We start from the raw sequence: 22,749 nt of genomic DNA, 5'->3' as shown, positions 1-22,749 counted from the left end.
GCACCCGATTTCTGTCCGACTATATTAAATTTTATTTTATAAAATAAATCTTTTTTTTTTTTTGAAATATAACTATGAAACTAGTTTTTTACACTTATAAGAGAGTTAAAGTATGTTTAACTTCTAGGTTTCATCATCTTTTTTTTCTTCTAATAAGCAATTATTTTCTTCAGCTTTAAAACTCAAATAAATAAGTTTTTGTAAACAAAATCCTGTAAATTGGTTTATAAGTCAAGTGTTTACATAATAAGTATAGTATGTAACGCATAGTTTGTTACAGTATTAATCTTTAATCCAGCTGTGTTTTTAACAGCTTAAAAATTCTTAAATTTTTTAAAGAGATTAATAAACATTGATAATAACATATCATAAATTGTGAAAATATTTAAATATTTAAATTAGCGTTTCAATTGTTACGTCACTTATCTTCTTACAGCGCATTAGCACATAAAACTTAAATACAGTTTATTTTTTATTTTAACCATATTTAAATGTTATAAACTTTATGTACAACTTTTATATTTTGTTTTCTTTTTTGTTTATCCCTTTGATTTAATATGGTGTTTGGAATTTAAAAATATACTTAACTATATTTAGTGTAAGCATAATTTGTTTAACAAAAGCATAATACTTAAAGCAAACTAGAAGAAATAAAATCCTTTTACTTTGAAAACTTGAAATAAAAATTGCAATTAACTAAAATCAGCTATTAAACTGATTCTATTAGACTTTTAATTACATTAAAAGTAAGGAAGTGTTTTTAGAATAAGAAACAATAATTTATGTTTTGAGAGATAACAGTTAATGTACAAGAAAATAAGGCACTATTAATTTAGTTAATTGTTTCAATGCGTATCTACAAAACAGCTCTTTAGAGAAAAAATACAGAACGAAAAATACTTAAGTTAAGTTTGTAAAAAAAGTTTTAATCTTCAAAATAAACTTTTGACTTCAAAGGTTGGTTTAAAGTTTAAAGTGTTAGTTTTACGTTGTGGTGAAGTAAATTCAAAAAACAGATTATTAATAGAAAAAAAATGAATTTATAAGTTCAACACATAAAAATAAATTAACCTATTTTTTTTTACAATTAAAACTGATCTCTCTTGGGTAATTAAACTTTTTTTTTGTACAATTCTTTTGTTAGCAAAGACTGTCCACACTATTGATAAGTTATAACTTATTTAAGTTTAAAATTGTTGTTGATTTAAATTTTGTTTGTTTTATTTTCTCGTTTTAAAAAATTAAAACATCATATGTAGCTATGTTAACAACAGCTTACAAATAGTTAGAGTTCATCATTCATGACTAGATAACTTAACATTCATTTCCTGCAATTTGTATAAATCTTTTAGCATTTATAATAAGCTTTTCTTATGTTACGTCAATAAATGCTATACTGCGTGTTTTTTCTAGAAGTAATAATATGCTTACAACAAAAATTTTTAACATCAGCAAAAAGCTAGTGGTTGATACTTTTTATTTTTCTTCAATCTATCGCACAACAACCTTTTTACATTTCATTTTCACAGGTTACTACAAATAATACAACTTTTCATTTTTTTATCAAACTAGAAAAAAATTTTAGTTGTTATTATATTTCTAAAAAAGTTATTAAACAAACAATTAAAAAGTATCAATAAAATTAAATTAAATGAACTAATACAAAACTCTGAAAAACTAATCATATATATTAAAACTAATGTTTATAGCAAAGTTTAATTCGAAAAGTATTCAGTATTATATTTTAATTTTAAACACGTTAGGTATAGCCTTTACTAAATACAAACTTAAAATTTATTTTTATTATTATTATTTGGCCATTTTATTTATTTTGAGCTCGGTCTATTATTAATACTTGTATATATATTATACATATATACAGATAATGCATTGATATGTATAAACCTTTAAGAAGGTAATCAAAGTACAACTTAAAACTTAACTTTAAGACACAATTACACTGTTGTTTTACTTTTATATACTTTTTGATTCTTATTTAAGTTAAATATTATAGATTTTTTTTACTAAACTTTAGACGTCCGTGCAAAAATGTCCTCTTGTTCAAAGGATACCCTGCGTACAAAAGTGACGCCGTGCAAAAGTGACCTCTCATACTAAAGTGACGCTCGTGCAAAAGATTTGTCGTGCAATGTGTCCCCTCTTGAATAAGTGACGCTCGTTCAAATGTGACCCGTTCCCACTTTTTTTAATCGATTCAAATTTATATATTAATACAAAAGTTTCAAACTAAGGAAATTATTCAAAATTATAAATTTGTTAGCAAAGGCTAAATACTTTTATATGTATAATTTATTTAAGGAATTATCTTATCGTAGTATACTTTTATAAATAATTTATCAAAATAAGTAGATATTTAATACTTTTTAAAAAAATTCACATTTGTTTTCTTAGAATCTAAATATCTATTGTAAAGATATTTTATCTACAGAAAACCCTTTATTACCCAACAGAAAACTTCAGTCGTACTAAATTTAAACCATAGCTGTAATTTGCATAAAAACTTTTAACAGTTTAATTTAAAGAAATTACGTAATTTAAGAATAAAGCATTACTTTTTTAATACATATATTTATATAATATAAAAAAAAAATTCGTTGAATCTATTTTAATTTTACATAGCTTTATATTATTTTTATGACATTTGTTACGATGTTATAAAAAAAGACTTGTATATTTTGGTGTCGAAGAAACTTTTTTCTTAAATGAACTATGTTTTGAGCTTTGTTTAACATAGACCAATACTAAATTAAATTTTTCTAATCAATTTTGATATTTGTTTTACGTTTAACTAATTTTTCATCAACGTAAACAATTTCTGATTAGTTAGACATGTATAAATAAAAACTTATAATAAATGTACTTAAAAAAATATGAATTGAAAATCTTTCGAAGTTCTAGTACAATTATCATAAATAATCATTAGGAATCCCTTTTTCCGCGATACGTTCATATTTACAGCAACTATAAAATATAAGAAAATAAATGGCTTTTGAATTTTTCAAATAAAAATAAAAATGTTATTCTTAGTATTTGAAAAAAAAAAGTTACATAATAATTTCAATTTTATAAAATAAACAAATTGCGTTAAAGACAGCTTTTAAACTAGTTATTCAATTGAATAAACAATCATAGCATTTAATTTTGTTTATAATCGATTTAAAAAGATAAAGAGTTTTTATGAGTGTTTTAGATATTAAGTTAATTACTGTTTTAAAGCGAATACAAAACCCAAAACAAAGTCAATAAAATGTTTTTATCAATATTTATGTTTAAAATTTATCTATAAAGCTTTTAGGATTGTTTTTACTTTTTTTATCACTCAATTTTAAATTAAAGCTTTCATTTTATAACCATACTCGTTTGAAAACATAATGAATAGTTTTATAAACACTAACACCATTACATACCCTAAAGTTCGAAAAAACTGCATTTTTAATTATGTAAAACTACCATAATATTTACTATATAGTTTAAACCTTTACCTTATGTCATTTAATGTAAAACAGACAAAATTAAATTATTTAGTTATTTTGATTTAACTTTTTCAAAAGTTAGGAATAAACTAATTTTTTGCTTCTGTTTTATATTAACAAATAATTTTTTTTTTAACTGTTACAACTTATTTTTAGTCTGTAAAAACTAAACAGTCATTTGTGAATAAAACCACCAATAGCGTCACAAAAAGCTTAAACAAACTTATAAAACATCTTGAATTACTATAATTCATTAAAATTATCACCATAACAAGCAAACAGCATGTTTTGTGTAGATATCGTTACTACGTTTCTTAAAAAACTATTTTAAAACCTCTAATTTGAATTTATTTAAAGAAAACGTAAAAAAAAAACAGTTTTTAAAACTTCTTTTAAAGCTAAAGTGGTTTTTACGGTTTGCTTTTTAGGTAAATCTTGCTTGTTGCAGAACATTAAAAATATATATTCTAATATTTTATTAAGCTGTGTTGGTAACAGCTAACAAATAAAGGCTAAAACTCCTGGCCTTTAATTCTTGAATGTTCTTGTATGAGTATGAACGTTTAACTTTTTAAAGTTCTTTTCAAATCTTACGTCACTAAACGCATCAAAGTGCAAAACTTTTAGGACTTAGTTGATGTTTATGACAAATCTGAATATGAATTTAACAATATTAACTTAAACTGTAAATTTACGAACATATTTGCAGTTCAATGCATTGAAAACAATATTTAAATTGGTATTTAAAGAACAATTTAAAATAAACACAAAGTACTTATTTTTCAATTGTTTTTATTAAGTTCTAGTTTTATAAAAAATGTTTTTTATAAATCGAGTTTGTAATGTTAATTTGTTTTTAACAAAAAACTTTAACGATATTTGATAAACTTCCATAATTTTTGTATAAAGAACCTGCTGCGTACAAATACATTTAATCATATTTTTAAAAACCATTAAGTAAAAAGTTTAATTTGTCAATAGATTTATTTGTCATAAGTTATTAAAATACTATAACAAAATCTATAGCAAACCTAATTCATGCTAAAGCTTTGCAATATAAATTGTAATATTTTGCAAGTTTTCCTGTATTGTAGAGCGACAAACATTAAAAAAAAAATAGTTGAAATATATTTCAAGTTACAATAATTATTTTTTCAGACAACTTTAACTTAAATTTGTAAGTAAAAACACTTTGAATCATAATGCTTCTAAACTTTTGTTTGTTTCATTACTAATTAATTAAAAAACATATATTTTACAAAAGTACTTATAAAAAATTACTTTTTTTTAACTTTAAATCTAAAGCTTAAGCTCATTTATAAAATTTGAAGTGTAAGTTGTAGATGTTTACAACTTTAATTACGCTAAACAATTTTTGTCAGAACCAATTAATTAATTTTGATGAACTAGGTAACTTGAAAAAAAATTCAAGTTTGAATAAAATAGTACAGATAAGAAATAAAACACCTTAAACTACTACTACAAAACAAATTTAAAAATCATCAATTATATCTAAGTTATTTTGTGGTAAATCTGACCTGTACACTAGCAAAGTTAAATATCACAAGTGTAGGTACGTAATTAAAAAAAAATTGTAAACTAGTTGTGTATTTAACAATTTACAAATGTTAACGTTTTAAATATACTTATATAAATATACAAGATAATGATTTGTGGTAATTGTTTTTTGCCTTATTTTAATTATAAAAAGCTTATTTTAAGATAAATGAACCTTTTTAAACTTTCTAACAACATATTAAGAGTGTTAAAACATAGAATGATCAATAAAGATATTAAACTAAGCTTTTAAACGCAACTTGTTTTCTTTGATAGTACGAATTTTAAAAAATGCGACCTGCGAAATGTTAACTTTAGCTTGTCGAGTAGTAAAGCTACAAACCACGAGTGTAGTAATCTTATTGTTACAAATCAGTAGTATTAGAAAAAACTTTAAAAAAAAATGTGATAAAATTAAGAGAACGATGCTCTAATATTATTACACCTTTAAATATTTTTTTTACAATAGATTTTACAAATCTAACCTAAGAATTTGTGTTTAATAGTAAATTAGTTGCAAATTTGTAACGGTATTAACATTTAATTCAGCTATCTATTTAACAACTTTAAATTACAGTTCTTTTAGAAAAACTAAAGCTAAAGTTTGTTTTACTTCGTTTTTATTTATTTGTGTTTTGAATACCTTAAACTAAATTTTAGAATACTTGTTTTATCAAAATAATTATTCATTGTATAGTATATAATTTTCTTATTATTTTTTATTTTTAAAATCGTATTATGCAGTTAAAAAGTTAGTTGTATTTACTTAAAAAAAAAAAACTTAAGAATATTCAAAATTAAATTTCCATTGTAGTAACAAATAATTATAGTATAATTTAAACGACAATTCTGTTTAAAAAGATTTATACACCGAAATATCTATAAGCATTTTTAATTACTTTTTTTATACTATGCTGTATTAAACGTAAAAGTATTTTTATTTGGTGATTGGTTGAACACTTAGATAGATTATAGAATAAGATATAAAGCAAATAGAAAGAGTTTAAGTATGTAATGTTGAACATACTAGTTAAGAAAGCTGTGTTATAATCAGCTTTAAATATTCGCTGCGAAGACAAGTGGATAACATTACTTAATTTTATTTTTGTTTTTTATAAATTTACTCTTGAAAGAATTTTATACGAGTTTTAAGTAGATTGCGTCACTAAACGTTCCACTATGCAGCAATTGTAAATTTAAAATACTTCACTTACTTTCATTGTCATGCTACTTTACAAAAAGGTTCTATAATTTTTGTTTTTTATCAATCTTTTTTCGCTCTCATGCTCACAATTTTTCAGTTTTTTAAGATTTTCTTTTAGTTTTAGCGTGTTTAATTTAAAAATTAAAAAAATAATGGTTAGAATTAGATATGAAAATTTTAATACACACCTCTGTACAGTTGTTTGAATAGAATCTTTTTTTCTTAGGTAAATTATATTGTAACGGTGAAAATATATTTTCATGACAGTTGTTTTTTCCTTTTCCAGTATAGAACCTTACTATTAAGCAAACAACTAATTTTTAACATTTTAAATATAATAAGACTAATTAAATATAAGCAATATTTAAAAAAAAACTTTTTTATATGCTACCAAAAAGTTGTTATATTTTTGTAGCAGATTTTTTGACACAAAAAATATTTTTTTGCTCAGTCTGACTTCCCGATAAGTAATGTTAAAAAGCATTTGTGTAATTTTTTATATTTTAAAAATTTCATTTAAAGGCTGTGTTACAACAACTTACAAAAACAAAGCACAAAAAGAACTGGTAAAAAGTGTAATTTAGAGAATTGTGATCATATTTAAGCACACAGTTAAACTACTTTAACGTGCATTTCATACGTTACGTCACTAATTACTTCAGAGCGCATAACATAAAGGTTATAAAAAAAAGTTTTAGCGTTCGTTTAAAATTAGAAGTTTTTTAATTTTTTTTTAGTCTTTGTTTACAACCACTTTAAAAAAAAATTAAATTTTAATAAATAATTTAAACAAATTTAAATAAATAATATTTATAACCAAACACAATCTTTTCGCATAAGTTATAAGTTTACTTATTTTGTAGTAATACGTTTTAAAAACAACTTCCAAATTTGAGTATTTTGAAACGTTTACAAAACACTTGATTTAGTTATCTGTCTAATTAAACTAACTATCAGTTAATTTACTTTTCTATTAAAAAGCAAGAAAAATCAGTTTCTAATTTGTTTTCGAAGCTAAACTGGTTAAAACTGCTTTAACAACTTTGAGCAGTTTGTTATAACAGTCTGTTAAGCATCTTTATAAATCAATTTTATATTTTAGGATTGTTAACAAATAAGCAACTATGACGTTAACATCAAGGTTAATGTCATAAACACAAACATGTTACAAAATAGCAACTTAATGGTTTTAATTACTTCAGGAGGTAATAAAAGATAAAAAATATTAAGAATTACAACTGTAAACACTGTTTTATGTACTTTATAAGATATTGAAAACAATATTGTCAGAAGATTGAAACTTTGCTGTAAGAAAACATTTTATTTAAATTTCACCAAAGTTGAGTTTATGTCTTACATGGCCTTAAAATAAAAAGAAATAAATAAAATAAAACTTAAAATATTATCATTATAAGCCCTTAATTTTTGAAACTAATTTTCTCTTATTTTACTTATTAAAAAAAATTGTGTTTTGTATTTGTTTTGCACCTTTCATTTCGTAAAAAAAATTGTAAATGTATATGGAGCGCTTCGAATTTTGGTTTGTGTTAATTTTCACATGCAAATAATGGTTACACTATTTTACAACAAATTTTTAATGACTCAGTTACAACTATTATTTTTAGTTGTAAGCAAAATAAATTCTTTTCATCTCAGTCTAATAAACTAATGTGTGGACTACCTTGTTATTAACTATAAACAATTTTTTAGAAATTAAGTGGCCCTACTACTTAACAATAATTTAATGTATAAAATAAGATGAAAATATTATGAAACTAAATAAAATATAAGTGAGCAGTTCAAAACTGTTATTTTTATTAATTTGCGTTTAATCGCGTATAAAAAAACTTTTTGTTTTTCAAAAGTTAAAATGGTTTTATTAGGTCTTTTTTTATAAACAGTTGTCTCTAAAATGGTTTTATTTCTTCATTATAATATCTATTAAAACTTAGCTGTGTTAATAACAACTTACAAAATAACAACTTTGAATTGTTGCAAATGTAAAGTATGTAATGTAGTGATTTAAAGTATGCTTTTATATAAACATTACAACAAACAGTTTATAAGATTATTTTATTTTTTACATCACTAGACGCTTGGCAGTGCAAAACGATACAACAAACAAAAAACTTACAATTTCTACTTTTAAAGTTTTTAAATTTTTTTTTTTCATTTGAGTGCTTAATTTAATGATAAACCTTTAGGTTTTGAAACTTTTTTTTTACTGGTTTTATAATGACTGTTTTTTGTGATACAAGGTTTTATGCTACTTCATTTCAGTAAAAATGTAAAGTTAATGAAGTCTATAAAATTTCAACAACATACATAATTAGTTTATTGTTAAAATGTTTTACTAATTGTGTTTAAAAACATAGTTAAACATGAATAATAGTTATTAAAAATTTTTACAAAGATCTTTTCAACACATTGTTTTTAAAACTATTAATAAATGACAACGAGTATATTTTCAATTCGTTTGTAGTAATTCACATGGAGAAATAATTTATAAATTCTAAACATCAAGTTTATCCATTAAGGCTAAACTTTGATCCATAACATGTAGTCAGAACGAACTTTTTTTATAAAAAAAATTAACGTTGATTAACATAACAATGGTAGATAATTTCATTTATAATAGAAATACTTTTTTGGCTTGTTTTAAAAACAGTTTCAAAATACCTTGTTTGTAAATTACATACACTTTTTTTGAATTTTATTATTTTAATTATTACAACATCGTGCTTTAATTAAAACTTGCATTTAAAATTTTGTCTCAGTCATGTAAAATAGTTAAATGACAATTTAAACTCTAACAAACCAATTTCTGACAGCTCTAACTCTTAAAAAATATTTAAGAAATAGTATCTCAAAAGTTATGTATACTTCAAAAAAAAAAGATTGTATATCTTATTATTAACATTATAATAAGAAAACAATCCGAAGTAAGTAAAAATGTAAAAAAATATTTTTTTTAGTTTATTGAAAATCTATAAATTTAAAGTAACTTTAGCAATACTTTGAAAAATAATTAAAATTTTGAAAAGTCATGAATATGTTCTTTAGCCTTTAATTAGACCTACTTATTTATTTTCTTTTCAAACATATTTAATTTTTTGAGCTGTTTTTCCTTTGATTTTATTAAAAAATTCAATATTTGAATTGCAATTATCTAAATTTCAACTTTCCAAATTCATATATTCGTGCATCAATTTAAAACAATTAGGCTATTTTTCCAAACACAAGCAGCTTATATACCAACTAGTTATCAAAAAGTGGTAGAAAATATAAAGTAAAATCAGCAAAAATATAGATAACTTATTTTCTTATAAATTAGTCAAACAGTTCTTTTACAAACTTTTTGTTTTAAGGTTGCTTGCAATCAGTAGTTAGTTAATAATCTACATAACCAGGAAATAAAAATAGTTAAGTTGAAATAAGTACCTAAAACGTATACTACCTCTCAAGATTTTTTGTTTAATATTTTTTTTAAGTTTGTGTTTTATTTTGGTTAACAATGTTCAAATCATATTGTTAACCGCTTAAGAAAAGAATAAAGAAAAGTTTATAATTAGTATAGTTTTTTTCAAAAATATTTCTTTTAAATGTCTTATGACAACTTTCAAATACTGACGTTCAAAATTATTATAAACTTGTAAAAAGGCTGCCACATTAAGTGTCGGCTCATTAAAATTGAACCATAAAAGTTATTAGGACGGATTTTTATGTTACGTCACAAAGCACTTGACAAAGTAAAAATGAATGTTTACGATGAAATCTAATGTTAGTTAGAGTTACTTATAAGTACTAATAAATGTAAGTTTTATATTACATACTTGATATGTTTTAACTTTTGTTCAATAAAAAGCGTTTATAAAATAGTTTTTTTTTACTCTTTTAAATAATATAAGATAATATAATAAAACCTAAATGATGTTTATATGGTTTATATAATCTAAAAAAAAATATTAAACAACCTAAATTACTTTTTTGCTTAACAGCCTTTAGATTTTTCTAAACACAAAGCTTAAACTAACAAAAATTAAATTTAAATATAGAAGTTTAATCTCTAGATTTTTGCTTGCTAATATTTAACTATCAAGACTTTTCTCTAAACTGTTTGTTAATTCGAAAAAAATTGTGAAAATATAAATTAGGTACTGGTTTTCTAGTTTACATCTGTGTATAATGGTATGTATAGATACTGTTTTACGAAGGTAAAGTATTCTCGTGTTTTGCAGCAATTATTAAAATTAACAAATTAACTATACAATATACTTTAATAAATAATACATATCATTTTTTCCAGTTTTTTCTTAAAAAGCCATTTTTTTATGAAGAACGAGGCATGCAAAAAGTATTTTATGGTAAATCTAGCCGGCCGACTAAGAAAACTTTAAACACTGATGCTTTTTACTGTTTTAATTGTAATGTAAAAATTGAAAATGTTGTTATAAACTTATTAAATATATTTATAACACTATTATAGATTGTTTGAACACAAAATGGGATAGTTGTTTAACTAATCTAAATTAATTGTTTAGATTAATTAAAAAAAATCCTAAAACTTTTTTTAAAACTAAAGGATAATGTTCCTTTACGAATATCTGAAAACATATTTGGACTGTAATGGCAAACGAGTTATACTGTGTTAAATAGTGTCTCTCTAAAGAAACATTTTTAAGCAGAAATTTCAATCAAATCACATAGTTTTTGATGACTATGTAGTGTATACTTTGTTTAATAAAAAAACGATTCAACGTAAAACCTCTTTTTAACAAATATGGTTAAGATATTTTTTTACATATTAAGTTTGTTAGTCTACTTAACTTATGTGCAGCATTAATTTTCAACAAGAATCTATTTAGATACTTAATTAATTCTTCAAATGAGATATAACGCAAGTAAAAAGATTATTAGTTAAAAAGTTTAACAAACAAACAAAACTAAGCAAAATTGAAACAACTTTAAATAGTTCGTTAATATTTAGTTTATATTTTTATTTAATTTTAGAGTAAGCTTTCAAAAAAAGCGTTATCCAAGAAAGATATTTTGTCACAAATCTGGCAAAACTGCAAACCCTAATCAGGTTATTAAAAAATATCATAAACTAGTTGTGATAGCAACAACTTACAAATTAGAAACTCAAAAGATTATCTGACAACAGTTCATATTTATAGAGTTGTACTATTGTCTAATTAAACCAATAAAAAAAACATAATTGAGCATCACACTTAATACGTCAATAATCGTTTAGTGTTCAAAATTTTTTCAAATATATATTAAACTGAAGCTAATTTAAATCCAGCATTGAAATATGTTTGTATTCTGTAATAATATCTCTTTTGAAGAATTACAATGATTTACATTATTATCAAAACGTATTACGCTGCTTTAGTTTTTCATATTATAGAAAAAAAATTAATAGTTTTGTAATTATTCTACTTTACATGCAATATTTGTACACGTGTTTTTGATAATTATACTTATTTTATCAACAAACTGAGTAAACAACTTGTAAAATATATCTAATTAAGTTAATTATGCTATAATTGATAAATCTGATATTTTACTTTATAATTTTGTTACTTACAATATTTCAGTTTTTAACCTTGACTAAAGATTTTTTTAAATACAACACTAAAAATAAAATTTTAATCGTTTTCAATCATACATAGGTTATTTAAATTGCGCTATTAATATTCAGTTTTAGTTTTTTATAATGAAAGTGACTTTTATTTCACATGTAGTTTACAACTTCTACTTATATGTAACAATTAATATTATACAATGATAATTTTTATAAAAGTTAATAGGAAAGTAATGAGAGCTTTTATTTTATTTTATTAATTTTTTTTAAACTATTATTGTAAATATTTAGAATTTAAACCTTAAAGTTATACAATTGTTTTAAAACCTAAAAAATATTTAAAAAATGTTTTTTAATCATATATAGATCTAGTAATTTTGGCTATAAAACTGTTATTGCTAGTTTTGAATTTTCTCAGTGAATTTCGATAAAAATGAAGTTTACAATTTATATGAATACGTATTTATAATATATTTGAAACCATATATTTCATTAGTTTTGGTAATAGTAAAATACTAAAAATTTTATATTACTTAATAACAATATAAACTGATGAGTATAACCGATTATTTTCGAACAAACATATGGTTATCACGTCACAAAAAATCTTTAACAAAAAAGCTTAAACTGTCTTAAAAACCATCTTAAATAACTTCCATATATAACAAGCCAGAAAGTTCTTTAAACACTTTGTAATTATATTGTCATTATAGTATTTGAAGACAATTAAATACTATCAGTTTACTTTAGTTTGAAATTAGTCGCAAAAAAAGTCATACCAAAATTTTCATTAGTGTCTAAATAGGTTTTAATAGACTTTAGTTTAAAATAAATCTTGTTCTTTAAGTAATATTGTTTCCTAATTAGTCATGTTTCTTTACAACTGTGTTAGTGACAGCTTTCAAAATTCAGAAGGTTGGAGTTGGAGAGATTAATTGCCTAATTGCGTTTGTTTCTTAAAAACAATGCTTAATGTTTTTAACGAGTTTTAAAATGTTACGTCACTAAAAACTAAAAAGTGTAAAATTTATCGATCACAATCTAGTTTCAATAGCAAGTTTGTTTTATTAATTCTGTCTACTTTTTTTTAGATTAATATTAAATTAGATTAAGAATTTTTAAAAGCAATATAAGCATTTTTTTATATAGGTTAAAAAAACTTAGCATAAAATGAAATGTTAAGAGTTATGTTTACAACCAGAAATTTTAATTTTAACAACTTTTATTATTATTAAGTACTAATTCGACTTTTAGTTACTAATTTTTAATTTTTACCAAAATCACAATATTTCAATTTTAAACTCATTAAATAAGTGAAAATATCTTAATCTGAAGTTTGTGAATACAAAATTTCTAACACAAGGTTATCGGTTTAATGTTAATGTAATTTTTAAATACTTTCATAAGTCAGTTGTGGTAGTAATAACTTAAAAACAAAGTGCTAAAATAAACAAACTCGTATACTTAAGTCTATTTTTGACCTATTAGATTTTTTTATCTAAATTTAAAAGTTTTGTCATTAAACGCATAACAGTCTAAGCGAAACATAAAAAAAACGAAAGTTTGCAAAATAAATGCTACTTAACAAGTTTTAAAGTTTGACGAATCTTCAGATTTTAAGATGATCTAGTACTAAAAACATTTAAAAATTTTTTAAGATTTATTTCATTAAATGCTGCTTCAAAACCTTTTTTAAGTGACGCGGCCAGAGATAGTTATTTTCAATAGATCTAGCTTTTTGGCCAGCACAATTAAAAGTCACTAGTGCAGTTAGCTAACTTAAAAAATGTTTTAATATATTTGTGTTCGTTACTACTTACGAACGTAAATAACTTGAACCCACAAACATATGAACAAAATATATAACGATTAAGATTCCGGTCATTTTTATTACATAAAAAGCGTATTTAAACTTAGCTAAAGAATTTTAAAACGTTAATAACACATTATAGTTATTAAAAAGTATAAGGACCTTTATGGCATTAAGCTTCAAACATTATTGTTTTCTTCGGTAGTACAGTTATTAAGCAAACGAGGTCTGTGAAAAATAATTTGTATTAAATACAACTTGCCGACTAGTTGTGGTGCAAATTACTAGTGTCATTATGTTACTTTGTTAAAATGTCATCAACCAGTTGTATTAACAACAACTTACAAATAAAAAATGGGTAATCCACTTCATGATGATGAAATCCAGCGAATTGTGCTCAGATTATATATACACAGTAAAACAGCTTTAACGAGAATTATACTCATCACTAGTTACTTCAGAGTTTTAAAACAAAAACGGTATTTTCTTAATTATTGTTTTAAATTATTCAATTGCTTAATTTTTGTCAAAGTCCATAACTACTTTTGATTTTTTAAGTAGTTTGGCAAGGAAAATTTAATATTTTATTAAAATAACAAAACAGTTGCTATTTTTGTTTTTTCACTAAAATTATAAATAATCAACTAAAAAATTTATAACAATATTTTTCCTAACTAACAACAGTCTAAATTATTCAACCATAATAATAGATAGTAAAACGAATTTGAAATGTTTTTTTATATATAAAAAAAATGAAAGTTGTATTTTTATAAACTTTAAGTTTCATACAAAAAAGAACTTTTAAAAGTGAATACTATTTTATCAGTTATTTTTTTCACTTATTATGAAATATAAACATGATTAAACTATCATATAAACTTCCTGCTTTTTTGTTTACTATTTCTATATAAGAAAATGGTTTTGAAATATGTTTTGAATATTTTCATTTTTCAGACTTATTGCAGACAAGCTTAATTAGTTTCTAAACATAAAGTAATTATTTCTCTTGCAGTTTATTACCTTTCAAGCACATTTCTTTTAATCAATTTCTAACAAAGCATGATATATATATTTCAAAGAAATTTTAAAATCACTCTACTTAAAACTTTTAAAAAATAGACAAACCACTTTTTCCACTTAAATACAAATCCACTAAACGATAGGTTTCACAACACTGCAATGTATATGTGCTGAATATTAAAATTGTTAAGTGTTCAAAGTATTTTTACCCAGTTTTTAAATTTAATAACAAACTTTACAGAATAGCTATCATATTGTCTTCAAGAACATTAAAAATTTAACTGTCTTAGCAACAGTTTAAAAATAATGTTAATATACAGGTGAACTTTATTACTTATATTAATGTCTTCTAATTTTTTAGGATAAAAAAATACTTTTATTAAGTATCTTACATCTTACGTCACTAAACGGCCCAAGATTTAAATGAGTTGAAAGCAATAAAACCTCTGTAACTTTGTCAATATTATTATGCATTTTATATTACTATTGTAATAAAATATTTCTTTAATCGAGTTTTTTTGTTGTTGTCAAAGCAAAAGTAATAGTATCGCTTTAACTAAGCTAAAAAGTAAAGCAGTTTCTATAAGTACTAAAAGTTTCTACATAATTTAAACATATATATATCTACTCTAAAATTATTAAAAGTTTTAAACTTGTTAATCAATCATTTTTAAAAAAATTTATGAGACAGTATTTATAAGTTTTGTTTTTTCTAGAATTGGCTTACAAAAGTTTTTTTTTCACAAAATTTTTAGCCCTCCGTTTGTTAGAAATTTATTGTTAATAATTTTATTTACAAAAAAGTTTGTATTTAAATGATGTGTTTTTCAGAAGTTTTGCTTTATTTGCTTCTATTTTTCTTTGTATTTACAATATTTTAAAATATATGTGGTGTATTATGCAGTAATGTTATGCTTAGAAAGTTGAAAACGATATTTATTTTTGACATACTCCGTAGCTATAGGTAGTATGTTTGTTTTGAAAATAATAATATGCTTTCAAAATTTTTATTTTACATTTTATTTGTTACAAATTTTACTTGCAGGTTTTGTTTGTATATATGTATTTTATTAACTTTTTTATATAGCTTACATATCAAATATGGTATTTTATTACCGTAACTTTGTAGTATAAACTGTTGCAAAGTGTTATATAATACTTTTCGTTATTTTTTTATACTTAAATATTATTTTTTACAACGGTTATTAATAAGCCAGCTTGGTAAAGTAAATTATGTATACATTTAAGTTTTTATAATTTATTTAGTTTTTATTGATATTTTCATAAAAATCGATATAACTTATAATGTAACAAAAAACTTGAAAAATCACATTGAGTAATTTAAACAGTAAAGAAATATTCTATGCATTTTTTTCGAAGATTTCATCACTAATTTTCTTTATTCTAATATTTATAAAATATAAATTTACTTTATTTTGTAATAAACAAAAGGAAAACCAGTATCAAGATTTGCTTTCGACCTTAAAGTGGCTTCATTGGTAAATGTAGGTAAAATATTTACCTTTACCTATTTTTAGGTATTTATTTTATTGTAGTACAAGTATTTCAAGTTTATCAAAGTTTTAAAACAACTTTCTTGGTAACAGCTTACAAACTACCAGAAGTCTTGAAGTTAACTTGCTAATAATTCCAATGTAATTGTAATTTAAACATAACGCAATTTTTACGAGGTTTTAAAATGTTACGTCAATAAACACTACACAGTGTAAATTATAATGACTCACAATGAAACTTACAAAAATAATTAATCTAAACCCTAAATTAGCAATTAAAAATTCTAGGTTGATTTTAATTTTTAATGTTTAACAATAAACTTATTTCTAAACATGATTTATCTATTCTACATTTATTTTATTTATTTAACATAATTAAAAAAACTTATCTTAATTAAAACGCTAAACTCAGATTTATAAGTTTATTCATATTTGTAGTAAAACTTTTTTTCAGCTATATATAAGTTCGATTATAAAGAACAATTAATTTATTTTTGAAACATTTTTTTTTCTAGATTGTAAACTACTGTCGCTTTTTTGAAATACTAGTTTTGCATGTTACTTAAGGTTTATAAATACAACAACTATATATATGTACAAATGAATATAATTTTTTACAAGTGTATAATCAGTTTATTGTTTAACAATAGCCGATTGTAATGTTTAAAAGTACAACAAATGATTAACTAAAATTATTTATAACACTTTTAAAGATAACAAAAACAAAAATAGCTCGTGTCTTAAATTAAGAATTATTAAATTAACTTTATTTTAAACTTATTTACAGTGAATCGCAAAGAACATTAATTTATTAATATACAGATAGAGAAGATATACACATAAATACAAAGTCGATCATCAGACCACAAGTTTCGGTAGACTAAGACCGATTTCGTCCTTATTAGGACTCATCAGTCAGTCACAACCGAAAAACTTGTAGTCGTCAATCTACAAACGGTTTATAATGCTTTCGCATGGAGCAACCATTAGCTGGCAATGATTAGTGACGTCAGCATTGTCTTTGCTGTGCAACGATTAAAACATTGTCCACTAGGCAAGAAATCTTAAAAAATATAAAAAGGTACGCTCGTTTTAGTACAATCAACAAAATAGTCTCAGTCTACCGAAACTTGTGGTCTGATAATCGAATTGGCATGATCAACCCTTTTGTTAAACTTTAGCTTGTCTCACGGCAAACGAAAGTCCTGACTTGTTCTGCAGAATTTTGCCGATTTTTTTGATTGTACTAAAACGAGCGTACCAGATGTCTTGCCTAGTGGACAAAGTTTTTAACGTTGCACAGCAAAGACAATGCGGACGTCACTAATCATTGCAAGCAAATGGCTGCTTCATGCGAAAGCATGATAAACCGTTTGTAGATTGACGACTACAAGTTTTTCAGTTGTGATTGACTGATGAGTCCTAATTAGGACAAAACCGGTCTCAGTCTAACGAAACTTGTGGTATGATGATCGTATTGGCATGATCAACCCTTTTGTTAAAGTTGAGCTTGTATCACGGCAAACGAAAGTCCGGACTTGTTCTGCAGACTTTCGCCGATTTTGTTGATAAACACAACGTGAAAACTTTACAATTTATGTTTTAAGTTATCAGTGCGTACCTCGCATGTAATGCATAGCTTACATTGTTGATAAAAATCTTAATAAGTTTAATATTTATTTATGTATAACAATAATATGTTCTACTTAACTTTATCACTGAAACTAAATCAATATAGCCTAAAATGTTATTGATTACTCTTTTAAATAAATTTTTCTTTTCATTGTTATTGTTTTAATTATTATAAGCAGCTTGTTTTAACAAAATGCCTTAAATATTAAAACACTTTTAATAAATAATGAGTCAAATTAAATGCAACTTGATACGTTACGTCACTAAGCAAAAAAGTAACTAAGACAAAGTAAACTTGAATGCAAACAAGGGGCGTGTTTTGACTTGTTTTCTGTTACCTGTGAATTCTTTGAATAAAAATATAATAAAAACGAAAAAAAAGACTTTTAGAAATCACTAAAAACGTTGTTTATTGACTTTGTTTTTGTTATTTGATCAACTTTGAATAATGAATGTTGATTTCATAACAATGAAAGATTAAAAAGTTTTCTTTACAAAAAATGCTCGTTTTTGCCCAGCTAAAATAGATTTTAAATAAAAAATGTTTAATGTAACGTCATAATAGGTAAAAGTTTTAAAGTAGCATTTTCTTTATAGGTAACTTATTACTAATATGCTCGTAGTTCCCACTATAAATTTTTTCTTAAAGTAAATAATTTTTGATACAGTATTTTCCATAAACTTTTTACTTCTTTTACTTGTCGAATAACAAGTTTTATTTTTAATTTTAGTTTTGCAAGTTTTTTTTTCACAAAAGTTTGAATAATTTACCATGTTAACAATTTAATATAACATGTACAATAATAAAATTGTAAAAACAATTTCCTTATAATATATGAAATATGCGATTTTTAAAAATAGAAATTTATTATATGAATGACAATATTTCTAAAATCGTTGTTATAATTTATCGATAAATAGACATTGTTTAAGTTTTAATCTATCTGCAATAATCCGAATCTATAATTAACTTATAGTGTTTTATTTATAAATCTTATTTTTTAAAAATTAGTTAAATTTTGTAATTAAAATTAAGAAAACTTAAAAAGTATGTTAAGTTTTGTGATCATAACATGTAACAATTTTATAAGTTTTTTGCATCATAAAGCAATTAAAATGTTTAAATGATAAAAATAAACTAATTAAAATATTGTTAAAGCTACAAATATTTAATTGCATAAAAAAATACTCAACTTAAATTAGTTTTTTCTTCAAAACAGTGAAGAAAAACAGAAGTTTCAAATTATTATAAAATAATAAATATGCTACTCGATATTATTAATTGTAAGTTATAAACAAGCATATAAAAATGTATCTTTTATTTGGTATAAAACTATTTTTTAAACTAATTTTGTTTTTAAAATTTTAAAATTGCTTAGTTATTTTAGATGTTGCTACCACACTGTAAATCCACGTATAAAACAAACATCACTACTCAGCTGTGTTAGAAACAGCTCAAAAAAAGATTAAGAAAATAAAAATTAACATTTAATGCATAACAATATGTGTTTTTATTTAAATATACTATTAATCGCATATAACCATCATTTCACAAGTCACGTCATTAAACGTTTCACAGTGCAAAGTTTAAAGGAGTTAAAAACGTATTAACAAGCTTGAACTATTTTCACAAAAAACTGCATTTGTAATGTGCTTGTATTTACACAAAGCATTAAAACCTGCCATCCACAAATTAGTTTATAAACTTTAATAATTTCAAGATTTGTAATGAAGGTTTATAAACACTATCTAAACTTTAAGATTTATGAATTTATTAATTCTTGTTTATCTTGTGCACAACACTAGTTTTACATATAATAGTTACAATACATATAAATACAACAGAACAGTACTAAATTGACATTATCAAAATTAATTTAGTTAAATAGTTTTTAGACTCAAAAAAGAAACTAAAAAGTAGTTTTGTTTCAATCCCTTAAATAAGTATAAAAACTGTAATTAAAACTTTTATAATGTTGTTTTAAAATTACATTAATATTCTTCAAACTATTGTTTTATTTGTATCGTATTGTTTAGTGTTTTTAATTTTAACAAAGCATACGTTGTAATAAAATGGTAAAATATTATTTTCTTAAAAAAGTAAAACCTAAGTAAAATATTAGTATATCACACAGCAAATACATTAATCTTTGCCTATGATCTAAGTTTCAGTGATTCTTGCTTATTTAGGTATACTTCTTATCTTTTTTATTAAAAAGCAACTAGAGCAGTTCTGCTCAAAAGTTTGTTTTTCAAAAAAGGAATATCTACAATACTATTTTATGCAAAGTCTATAATCAATTTTAGAATGCTTTACTATCAGTGTTTAAAAACATAGAAACGTAAAATTATGGAGTATTTTGCGTAATAAACTAGCAATTTAAGTTACTAGTATTTTAAATTTTCAGTAAATCGGATAAAAAATATTTTTTTTAAATCTAAATGAATTTTATTAGTCTGTTTGATGAAATATTTTTTGTTTACAGCCAGTAAACTTAGTTTTAATTTTAATTATTTTTTTTACCTAATAGTCATTTAAATTTAACAATTTTCTAAAGTGATAAATTTAAAAACTTAAAAACTTAATCAATCATTTCAAAGTAAGGCCTTGGTAAAATGGCAATTTTAAACAATTAAACAAGTTAATTATAGTATACTGCTTTTAAGTTAGTTTTGAGTATTTACGTTAATTTACGCTAATTAAGTTCCAGCGTTGGAAAATTTTACTGTATAAAGATTTAAAAATAAGATTAAATTAACATTGCGCGTTTCATGCTTCTGCAATTTTAATGTGTTTTAAGTTAGGAAAGCATCGATTAATTTTGTATCAAGCTAATTAACATACACATGTTATACTAGTGGTTGATAATTTTAGATTTTTTTAATGATACAATAATTTTTAAATAATAGTTGAAGTTTTTTTTTAAATTTCAAGTATACTTCTTTACTCTCTAATCTTGTTCTTATAAGTCTTGTATCTGGCTTATTGGATAGCAAAAATAAAAATCACTGTCGTAGTTACCTAATTTTGAAAATATTTTTAATTATTTGTGTTCGCAACTACTTATGAACGTAAATATTTCGAACACAAAAATATAAGGATTAAGATTCTGTTTTTTTTATATAAAAGGCTTACTTAAAAATAGTTATAATTTTTCAAAACATTAATGATACATTATAGCTACTAAAAAGTATAAGGACCTTTTTGCATAAAGCTTTAAAAAACAAACTTGTTTTCTTCGGTAGAACAGTTTATAAGCAAACACGATCTGCAAAGGATATTTTTGTTAAATATGGCTAGCCGACTATTTAAACTGCAAATTACTAGTGTATTCATCTTATTTCGTTATTATGTAATCAACCAGTTGTTTTAGCAACAACTTACAAATAAAAATGGGTAATCTACACCATGATGATGAATTCTGATGGAATGTGCTTATATAATGTATACACAGTAAAACAGCTTTAACGAGCATTTTACTCATTACGTCACTAATTACTTCAGAGATTAAAATCAAAAAATGTATTTTCTTAAGGTTCGTTTTAAGCTATTCAAGTGATTGTTTTTTTTCAAAGTTTATAATTTTTTTTTGCTTTTTTTGTTTTTTCACTTAAATTAAAAGCAGTCAACGAAACAACTTATAACGATAATTTCCAAACTACCAACAGTTTAAATTATTATCTCGTATGACTACTTTTATTTAACCCTAATAAGTTTTAGCACAACGATTTTAAAATGTTCTCATTGTATATAAAAAAAAACAGCAAAATGTTATATAATAAACTTAAAATTTTATACAACAAGAACCCTTTTATAAGGAATTGTATTTTAATCAATAATTTATTTTCACTTGTTATGAAATATAAAAATGTTTGAATTATCATATTGAGTTCCTGCTTTTTTTGTTTACTATTTCTATATAACAAGATGGGTTTCAAAATGTATTAAATATCTATATTGTTCAGGCTTTTTGCACACGAGCTATAATAGTTTTAGAATTGTAGTTTTAGAACATTCTTCAAATCAGTTGCATTGGAAAAAAATTAAAATTAGGAAAAAAATTTATAACATTTAGTTGTAGTATTAATTAACTAATAAAATTGGTTTTCATTAGATCAAAGTATAATATACATTTATGGAAAGTTTTTTAAATTACTTCAACTAAGCTTTGGTTTGTGTTTGCACTTTAGTCAGATACAACGTAATTATGTTTTTACATCAATACAAAGTCATCGTAAACATTACATTGATAAAATTATAGTTCTAAAATAACAGGCGATAAGAAAGATTGGTTTTTTAAAAAATATTTCTTTTTTCTTTACTTCTTTGAATTAATATGTAACTAAATTTTTACTGATATTACTTTACCTATTTAAACTAGATATTATATATATAATATATTGTATAAATACCGCAGAAATTATTATATATCATTGTTTATTTTAAATATTCATACGGCTTTTAACGTCAAAATATGCTTAAAAACAGATTTAAAAAATAAACCTTAAAAGTATACATACAAAATAAGATTTAAAAAAGTTTTAAGCAAGCTTTGCGACTGTATCATCACTTAATTTGTTTTTTTTTTCTATTGTTAGTTCAAAAGTTTGCTTTCGATGGTAAGGCATTTTAGATAAATTTTTTAAGGAAGTAAATTATTTACAATTTAAGTTAAAACTTTGAGAAGCTGTGTTAGTAGCAGCTTAGAAATAAAATTTGATGAATAAGAAACAAAACAAGAAACTGACATTTATGTTAGATATGTTGTTGTTAATAGTACATTGTAAAAGTTTTTAACGAGTTTTTCAACAGTTACCTCACATAACACAGCAAGAAACAAAATTTAAATAAATCATATATGCGTTAAGTTGTTTTCAAACTATATTTAAACTACCACCTTAAAGTTTAAGTTTATTTTAGTTTACTGTAA

This window comes from Thalia democratica, chromosome 1, assembly GCF_965202585.1.
Source record: "Thalia democratica chromosome 1, ktThaDemo2.hap1.1, whole genome shotgun sequence".
In the NCBI taxonomy this organism is placed as follows: domain Eukaryota; kingdom Metazoa; phylum Chordata; class Thaliacea; order Salpida; family Salpidae; genus Thalia; species Thalia democratica.
This window is presented reverse-complemented; position numbering follows the sequence as displayed.